The sequence below is a fragment of the Schistosoma haematobium genome, chromosome 3, assembly GCF_000699445.3.
Source record: "Schistosoma haematobium chromosome 3, whole genome shotgun sequence".
Lineage (NCBI taxonomy): Eukaryota > Metazoa > Platyhelminthes > Trematoda > Strigeidida > Schistosomatidae > Schistosoma > Schistosoma haematobium.
This window is the reverse complement of record NC_067198.1, coordinates 16,906,261-16,916,228: the sequence shown is the minus strand read 5'-3', so window position 1 is coordinate 16,916,228 and position 9,968 is coordinate 16,906,261.

The window sequence follows — 9,968 nt, the reverse complement described above, 5'->3', positions numbered from 1 at the left end:
CTGTTGATTAATTGGCCTTGATGTTGGCCAGGGGAGAGGGAGTGGCTGAAGATATTTCTTCTGTACGCATAGCTTCGGTTTCTTCATCCGGGTAGCTACTGCTTCAGCCGTTTGAAGGATTTTAAGTCTGATAAGCTTTGGCAAAAAATTACTGACCTTATAAATAATTGAAAAATATTAGTTTATACTGGCACTATGACCAGTTTGTAATAAATGGGCCAATATCGAACTGTTCACTTTCTGTATCGAACCTTTGTTTAACCACACTGGGAGGTGTTCACGAGAGATGAAATCGAAACTACTATTCCTATTCATGTCGTGAAAGTTATTACTCAAATGTACCATGAATGAGAATTTCAAGTTCAACGGTGAAATATATAAACAAACAGATGGTGTTGCAATGGGTTCACCACTGGGCCCTATACTAGCTGATATTTTTCTAGCCAAACTAGAAAATGGTGCATTAAAAAAGATTATTCAAAACTTCACATTTTACTGTAGATATATGGATGATACGTTCACCCTCTGTAAAGATAATACGCTAGAGCAAAAGGTTCTTGGGCGATTTAATGAAGCGCATCCAGCCATTCAGCTTACACCTGAAGAAGAGTGATGGCCGAACAGCCTTTTTGGACGTCGGCTTAGCTAAGAGAGTGGATGGATCATTAAGAAGGAACTTAAACAGAAAAAGTACATGGACTGGGCAGTATACGCATTTCCTTAGCTTTGTATCTCTACAGTACAAACGAAACTTGATCAAAACCCTTAGTTACCGTATACGCACTATATGTTCTGCTGATATAGTTGAAGATGAGCTAAAGGCCTTGCGTAATACTCTCAGGGAGAACGGTTACCCTAGAAAGTTTATAATTATATATCTGATCACGAAGGTGAAAATAGGCGGAATGCAAACGGTGAAGAAGATATTGAGTATCTTGCGTAAGCAATTGTTTAGAACTACTTGTACTTTTTCGACGATGGTTGTAGTAGTTTTAGCTCCGTACAATAGAACTGTCTTGACAAATTCTGCTTTCGAATAATAAATTTTATTTGATACATAATAAATTCACTATTGAATATATTTTTGATACTAGGATAGGAGATTAGAGAATATTTGATGGCTTCAGTCATGGTTTTCATCACGATATGATATAATTTAGAAACCTATTAAAAGTCAGGAAGTACAAGATTAGTGTTATCCAGGAGGTATATTTTAAAAAAGTTTTAATAGTGCATACTTTTGTTCCTATATATGGTTAAACTAATGAAGCGTTCCTAAACAAGATATAATAATTTAATTGCTTCTATAGTCAATAATTGTTAAGATTCGGATTAATTATAAAGTAAATTCATGTTTTAATAGTCCTTTTATGAACAAGTAATATGATTATTATGTAATAATATCAAAATAGTAAATCTGAAAATCGTGTAAGAAAGTACTTTTTGAACGCATAAAGAAGTTTATTTTTTACTTGATAAGGAGAAAATGTCATACACATAGTTTCGTTCATTATCTTAGAAAGAGCAAAAATAAAGTTTGGTGAGGAATAATGTAAATGAATAAACTATGACGGTAGATTACATAATTTAAGGTTAACTCGGACATAATAACAATCTATTCAAAAGTTAATAATAATGTGATAATATTAAAAAAAATGTATTCTACACCACTCATAAATATAATAAAGAACGTTATTCAGTTCCATTTTTGTATTAAAAAAAAACTGTTTTAACATTTTTATAAATATTTGTATTTTCGCCTGTATTTGTAACCATTAAACATAGTAGTTACATTTAATATACAGGTTAGTCATGACTTAGATAGCTCAATGGGAAGTTCTCAAATTATGAAAGTGAGTGATGTAGATTAGATCCCCTTGTACCAGAAAATGTGTTAGATGCACCAAATGATAGTCAGAAGTTTAATACAATTTTGATAGATGTTAATTATCCCAGTGATCAACTATCCACAAATGAGGTTTTCAAGGAATTCTATGATAATGTTCCAGAAGAATCGAACGTTGATGACCTCATATCAAGCGACATTGGTCCGCACTACTTAATCACTTTTAGTGACTTCTCTGTTCCATGTGACAATTATGTGTTAAATAAAGTCAAGTTAATTTTAACTTGGGGATATGAGGACCCAACATTATTTCGTGGGGGAGGATGAACCCAGAAAATTTTAAAATCCAGATATTAACTCCTGATCTTTCAAAAAAAGGGGAGGTGTTAGGATAGTCGGAAAAATATACCAATAATTATCGTGTTAAGTCTATGGTGGCCTTGGACCTTAAATGTACATTTCCTATTGGTCGATGTTTATTTCACTTGTTAAATATTGTGTAAATGTTTTCTATTTTATGGTACGATGTGGTATGCTTGATTGGTATATAAACAAAGTATGTTTGAAATATAATGATTCATATCTCAGAGGTTGTGACTTGTGTTCTGGACTCAACTGACTGAGCTAGACAGGGAAGCAGGACCAATCGAGACTCTAGGTCGTCCTTACGTGTTAACGTGTCCACTGTCACTGAAGCGATCAATAAAACGCTGCTTATCGAAACCTGCAGTCCACACGTTACAACAGATACCCATCGGAGAGCAAGTTACCTCAAAAGTGCAGATGCATTTCAATAAACAGTATAAATTAGTGAGAAATCTGGCCTTAGGATTTCCTCCCGTCAAACTTCAGAGACCTAACAAAACGTTTATCTATACCGTTCATGATTATCCTAATTAATCAACGAACTGCAAGCAGAAGATAATTATATTTATGAATAAATATTTTCAGAGTGCAGATTTGTGGAGATTCTAGTAATTTTAATAGTTGAATTCATGAGGCGATTTAAGCTAGACCACTACTGAAAACCTGGAATTACTAGACAGTCATTTCGTCCTATTATGAGACTCCTCAGCACTGCACTTCAAGATAGATTTCCTGAAGTTTTAGTGAAAAACCGTGACCAATGAGGTCTAGTCCATGCTAGGTCGAGACAGTTATCCACTTCAGACAGTGTATGAATGGTTTTACAAGATTATGAATTAATTGAAGTTAGACAATGACATCATTGGATGCCGGCTCAATAGTCTAAAAGTTCAGAGTTCACGCGCGAGACCGACGGTCCTAAGTTCAAACCTCATATGTATAATGATGGATGAACATTGTTGAGGAGTCCCATACTATAAAGAAACAGCTGTCCAGTGTTCCCAGGTTCTCAATGATGATCTATTATTACATCAATTATTAGAATAAATATTTATCATATCAATCTTCATCTATTTGTTATATTATTTATATAATCAAGATAATAATTATAAATAAATAAATAAATAAATAAATAAAAACTTTCGGTAAACTGTATTATTTTGTGTTTGTTGTTTATCTGATTGTTAGTCTACAATAGATTTATTTTTCGAAAAATTTAAAATTTAATACAGAATAATAAAAATAAATTTGTTTAAATGTTTAACAATATTGGACAATTTCCAAAATAATTTTTTTAAAAAAAAAAAGAACAATAAAGGGAATATCTAAATCAACTTGTTACATTTTTATAAAAGAATATCAGAATGCGTTTTAAAAAAAAAGCCTTATTTAGTTTAATTTGGAATAAACATCAGTGTAACAAAATATCTCTAACTTGATCATTTTGAATGAATAAATAATAACTTTATAGATAAGTGTACCATATTCTTCAGTAAATAAATCTCATGAAGGATTATAATTATAGGCAAATTGAAATCGATGACATACATTTCATCTTATTTAGGATTTATCAATTGGATGTACCTGTATCTTAGAATTGATGTTCACTCTGGGACTCGTACTCGCTTCAAATGCCATCACGTTATCCACTTAGCTACTGAGTTTTGATAGACACTTGCTTATGCAATAGAGTGAAGTTGAAATTCACTTGATATTGTTTTACTTGAATCTTCCCATTGATGTTTAGTACTGCGATTGATCAAGCTCTTATTGGCACATGTGCATAATGTGCGTATTGTTTCGATATTGCTTTAATTTACAAGCACTCTTAGTAAATATCGAGGCAATGTGCACATTATACACATATGCTAATAACAAACTGATTAATTGCAGTCCTAAACATCAATGGAAAGATTCAAGCAAACAATAAAAATTCAATATTGTTTGATAAGGATTTCTTTAATAAATTCATGTTCACTGTATGAAACATTTAAAAATGAAGGAAACATATTTGTAAATGGATATTATACAGATGTCATAAAGAAGTAAAGAATCTCAACGATCAAGTATTGATTATTTTTTTAACAATCCCTTCATAGAAGTAATCATTATGTAAGTTTTTTAAAAGTACAATCGTTTAAAAAAAAGTATAATGTATAAACATGTAGACAAAGCTAATGTTCAATTAAAATCTCATATTATTTATATTGTGATTAGCTGGTTTCATAATTTGACAGTTTTGAGAATGTTTAAGCGGTTTGTTTTCTTTTTTGGTTTTACAAAGGGTAACAATATAATTCAGCAATTGTTATTGTTTACAATTTCATAACAGGAATAAATAATAGATAGCTTGGTTTCTTTTTGATGATTAAATACAATGTTTTTTTTTTATCAAGAGACAGAAACACACATTATATAACCTTCTTACATTCTGATAGATTTAATGCCAGTTTACTTAAGCTTAAATGATATGTAAGAAATTTTCATTTCCTTAAAGTTGAGTAGAAACTCGAAGAATTTATTGAGACTATGATAGTTTATTCACCCTATTCTGACTCTAACAATATTCTATGATTGTTATTGAAATATACGTATCACCAATTTTTGCATATAATTATCGACTTTAGTGAATAACAGAACTAAATAAGTCAAATACGATAATGGGTCAGAAGATAATGAAACAAGACATCATGACGTGCAATGGAGAAAACGAGTGAACCAACTCGATTTAATCAAGCGTGAATAAATATTTATACTTAGACAATAATAAGTTACAGACATGTGATGATCAAGATAAGAAATGTATACACATACGCTTACATAAAAACAACCAAGGTTGGTAAGTGAATAACTAAGATGGTCAAAATGTGACTCAAGAAAAATGAATAAATTGGCTTGTCCGGAAGCCAGAATAAACTATGTAAGCTTAACATACCAACTGACACTACAGTAGTACTTACTGTATATGTATGTATATAAATAGTCTAGGTATTTTTGTATACCAATAAATATTCACTAAACCTTCCGGTATGACGTTTTCTCATTTAAAAATCACAGCAGTTTTTTTTTAAAGAACATTGTGTGGGGTTTGTCTTTGCCATACTGTCGTATTTATGGTCATCTCATATTATTAAAAATGAGTCGAATAGATATTATCATGATTTATCTGCTAATGCAATGTCAAAAACTAACAATCTAAACTTTTTTTGTTGCTTTTGTTTGGCATTTTTGTTTAAAAAACTACTTATGAGTAGGGATGATTTATGGTAGATATCAGTTGACTATTACAGCAACAACAACAACGACAAAAAGAAAGAAAACAAATGCATAAAATCACTTTGATTTATTAATTTGCCCTTATATTTCATTTGATAGACTATTTCAAGAAAATTTATTTTATAGCTTTTCAGGTCAGATATCTGCTTATTTATTCGAAAATAGTTCACTTGAATGTTAGTAAACAATATGTTTAAATTTACTGATCATATCGTCTAGTGACGTGATTAAAAATGTATTTAGTTCATTATTCCTCTTAATGATATCATAATGGTAAATAAGTTTTTCACTTCAATGAGTTTAGCTATTATCTTTTTAAATCAAATAGATTACCTATAAAAGTGTGTTGAAATCACGTAAACCATTGAGCTTATCAATATGTTTAGTCATCAAAAGAAAATTTCTTAGAATGAATTTTTGCAAATTTTTAATAACGAACATTACTTATTAACTTATGCCTGTTACTCCTCGTGAAGGAGCATAGGCCGCTCACCATCATTCTCCATCCAACCCTGTCCTGGGTAATCTTTTCCAGCTATTTCCAGTTGTTATTTATTCCTTTTCATATCTGATTCTATTTCCCGACGTAATGTGTTCTTTGGCCTTCCTCCTTTCCTCTTCCCTTCAGGATTTCAAGCTATGGCTTGCCTTGTGATACAGTTTGATGATTTGCGTAATGTATGTTCTATCCATTTCTATTGTCTTTTCCTAATTTCCTCTTCAGTTGGAAGCTAGTTTGTTCTCTCCCAGAGAAGGCTGTTGCTGATGGTATCCGGCCAATGGATGATGAGTAACTTGGGTAGACAATTGTCTATAACTACTTGTACTCTTTTGATGATGGTTGTAGTAGTTCTCCAAGTTTCAACTCCGTACAGTAGAACTTTCTTGACGTTCGTATTGAAGATTCTGACTTTGATATTGGTTTACGGTTGTTTTGAGTTCTATATGTTTTTAAACTGTAGGACTGGTGTCCTTACTTCGTGTATCTAGGTAGCTGCATAAGTGCTGGTGGGGGTGTGAGTGATGAAATCAATGCACGTATAGTGAAAGCCAGAGCGGCTTATGTCACTACTTCAACAATTAATTTGCCATCCTTACGTAGTACCCGTTTCCTAACAACTGCATTGCTTACTCGATGGTCCCAGGATATACGGGCAATGCTTCGAAGACACCTATGATCGAATACTAGTAACCTACGAATATCCTCTACTCTTACCGGCCATGTTTCACTGTCATAAATTAGGACGGAACGAACTGCTGCGCAGTAAACTCGTCCTTTGGTTGATAGACGGATATCTGACCTACGCCATAAATGACGCAAGCTGGCAAAAGCTAGTCGAGCCTTCTGTATCCATGCTGAGATTTCGTCACACACTAGACCACAAGAGCTGATGAGACTTCGAAGATAAGTGAAGCGGTCGACACACTCAACTACTTCACTCCCTATCACTAGTTCGGGTGTCGATGTAACCCAATCCTGAAGTAACATTTTGCATTTCGAGGGGGAGAATCGCATCCCGAACATGTTTGCATTGTTGCTTAGAGTGGTCAGAAGACTCTGCATTTTGTCAGTGTCACCAAATAGAACTATGTCATCGGCATATATATATATATATATATATATATATATATATATATATATATAGACAAATAATAAGTTTATATCTAACTTTTAAAATCCATGATAATTCTGCACAACAAAAATGTATATGGCAGATGGCAAAGTTTTATTTAGTAAAATAATAAATAATTCGTTTATGTATACCAATCAATTACTGACAATGGTTATTTTTCTCTTGAAATCTAGTTAAGTGAATTATTTCATTGAAGTTTTTAATGAAATAATTCCTCATCCTGCTTTAATTTACCTAATTCCAAATAGGTGAAAGTAGTTAAGAAGAAATGAAATGAACATAAGACATCTGTCTAGTTTTTATCACTATCAGGTTACTTTTACAGTATTACGAAAACATTCGCTTTCACTTAAAGTTTACTAAACCATTATTTATTTTCCAACTATACTTTGAAGTTTAGTAATATTACCTGTCAATATAAAAGCTATTAATATCTAGTTCAACATTAGATAAATACATTAAAGGCATTAACCTTTCGACAACGTTATTTCAAATCAAAAAATGTATTAGTTTAGCATACTTTCTGTTAGTTAAGATAATTTTGTTACAAAACTTACTTTACTTAGTGGAATATATATCGTTCGAAATGAAAGTTATTAAAAAATGAACCACTTATTTCTATACCATCTAAGCATGGTTTTACATACCAATAATCATGTGTATAAATTTCTGATGCAGTAAAATCCTTTTACTGATGAGATACTTTATTACTTTATGAAGGTATTAGTATGTTTTACAATGAGTATCTCGAAGATTGTTATTAAATGTTTATTAAGAAAAAATCTTTGAATCGGCTCTTAACTATATGTGACTTTAATTTATAGTCATCCACTGATAACACAAAATGAATTATAATCACGATCAAACTAGATAATATATACTTATATATCACAAATAACCTGAGTAATTTTGTTTGTCAGCACTCATCAGAATTTGATCTATTCTACAAGTTAGATTACTAAAATGGTATTAATGAAATTTTGAACCTTGTTAAGTAAAGCAACAGAATTTAAGTGTTCGTTATATTCTACACAAATATCAGTATAGACTAGTGGAGATTGTGTATTTGTTATTGAGACCGTGGACTGATCACTGAAAGCATGAAAACACTGAACAGTCGTTTCGTCTTTGTACGGGAATCATCAGTAGTGGGCATTCATGATCCTCTCTCAGGACCCCAACCTCAACTCTTACTTCAAATAAGGTGTCAACACTATTGGATGTCGGCTAGGTAGTATAAATGTTATGCACTTGCTTGAGGAACTGAAGGCTCCTGGTTAGAGTTCCGCGTGCGAGATCGTTGATACACACTAGTGGGGAGAGTCGTGCTAGAACGAATCAGCCTTCCAGTACTCCAAGGTTTTCAATGGTGGTCTAACATTGATTGGTTCATGATCTCAATAAATACAAAAATATATTCTAACATACCTCTAAATATTTCTGAAAGATTATTAATTTTTTCACAATAACCTGGGAAATTTCAGTGGATTAATTTAAACAGATTTAGTCATTTGTGAATAGTTCAATTTATACTCATTAGAAGGTATTTTAATTTCCAGCTCCTAAGTAATCAGCTACATATAACTCATTTTATGGTTAGTATAATTGAATACAATTATTTTTACTTAGAAGAATTCTACTAGATACCGTCTTTTAGCGTTGTATTCATGTGAGAAACAATTAGATAGAACAAACTATATTCATTACATACTAGTTGAATTGAAATGTAAGTATTGTTAATATAAATTCACTATTTATACTGATTATTCTGAATATTTTGTTTAATCTACTTGCAAATGAAGGATTATTTAAGGATTGAGTGTAAACGATAGTGCAGCCTAGCATTTAACCTAGTTTATTGTTTTAAAAAAAAACGGTTCGTTTTCTTTGAGAATATAAAAAGAAATCGGTTGAAATTAATCCGATCATTCATAGAATTAATATGCTCTTTTGAAAATAGACTATAAACAATCTTTTGGACATATACAGGTACTATGTCAGTCAATTGTGAGTTGTAACTCAACTCCGTTATTTTGTATTTTAACAATTAGATAGTTGAATAACCTTTACACATAAAGTAACTAAAAGTATATCATATATACGTGTACGGAACTATAGAATAATTCTAAACGTATATCATTTAAATTCACTTAGTGTTGTTTGCTTGTATTTTCCTATTGTTGTGTAAGGACTGCAGTTGATCAATCTCTTGTTGGCATATGTTCATCCTGTGCGGATTGCCTCGATATTGACTTGAATCACAAGCTTTATAAGTCCCAAATAGGATGAAAACGCTAGTCCTGGATTCCACTGTTAGTCACCATCCATCTTTGCATATATCAATTAATTTACAAATTTTTTTCTGGAATTCTCCTGTTGATTAATTTATAAATGATCCATAAATATGATGTGATTACATATAAAACCTTCTATAATTTCCACATACTGTACTGTTCAATTGAATAATTTCTGAAATAAATCTAAATAAGATCTCTATAAAACTGATATTTCATGGCTAATAGTTCCGTATGTAATAGTTATTAATTCAATTTTTAAAACAAATTATAAGAAAAAGGATCAATCATGTATTATATAGTTACTTTTGAATTGTCATCGTTACATAAAAATGATATAGGACATTTTATAATTCAAGTAAATACAATTATTTTATAAATACTTCGAGTTCAATTAAACCACTGTTAGTTATGTTTAGAACAACACAGATAGTTTTCGTCAATTAAACTATTAAGGTCATAAGTAGTAATATCATCAATTAGCTAGTATTTGTTCATTTATTAAAATATTTGATTCCAATGAGTTCGAATGTATGGTGAATAATTATCTAT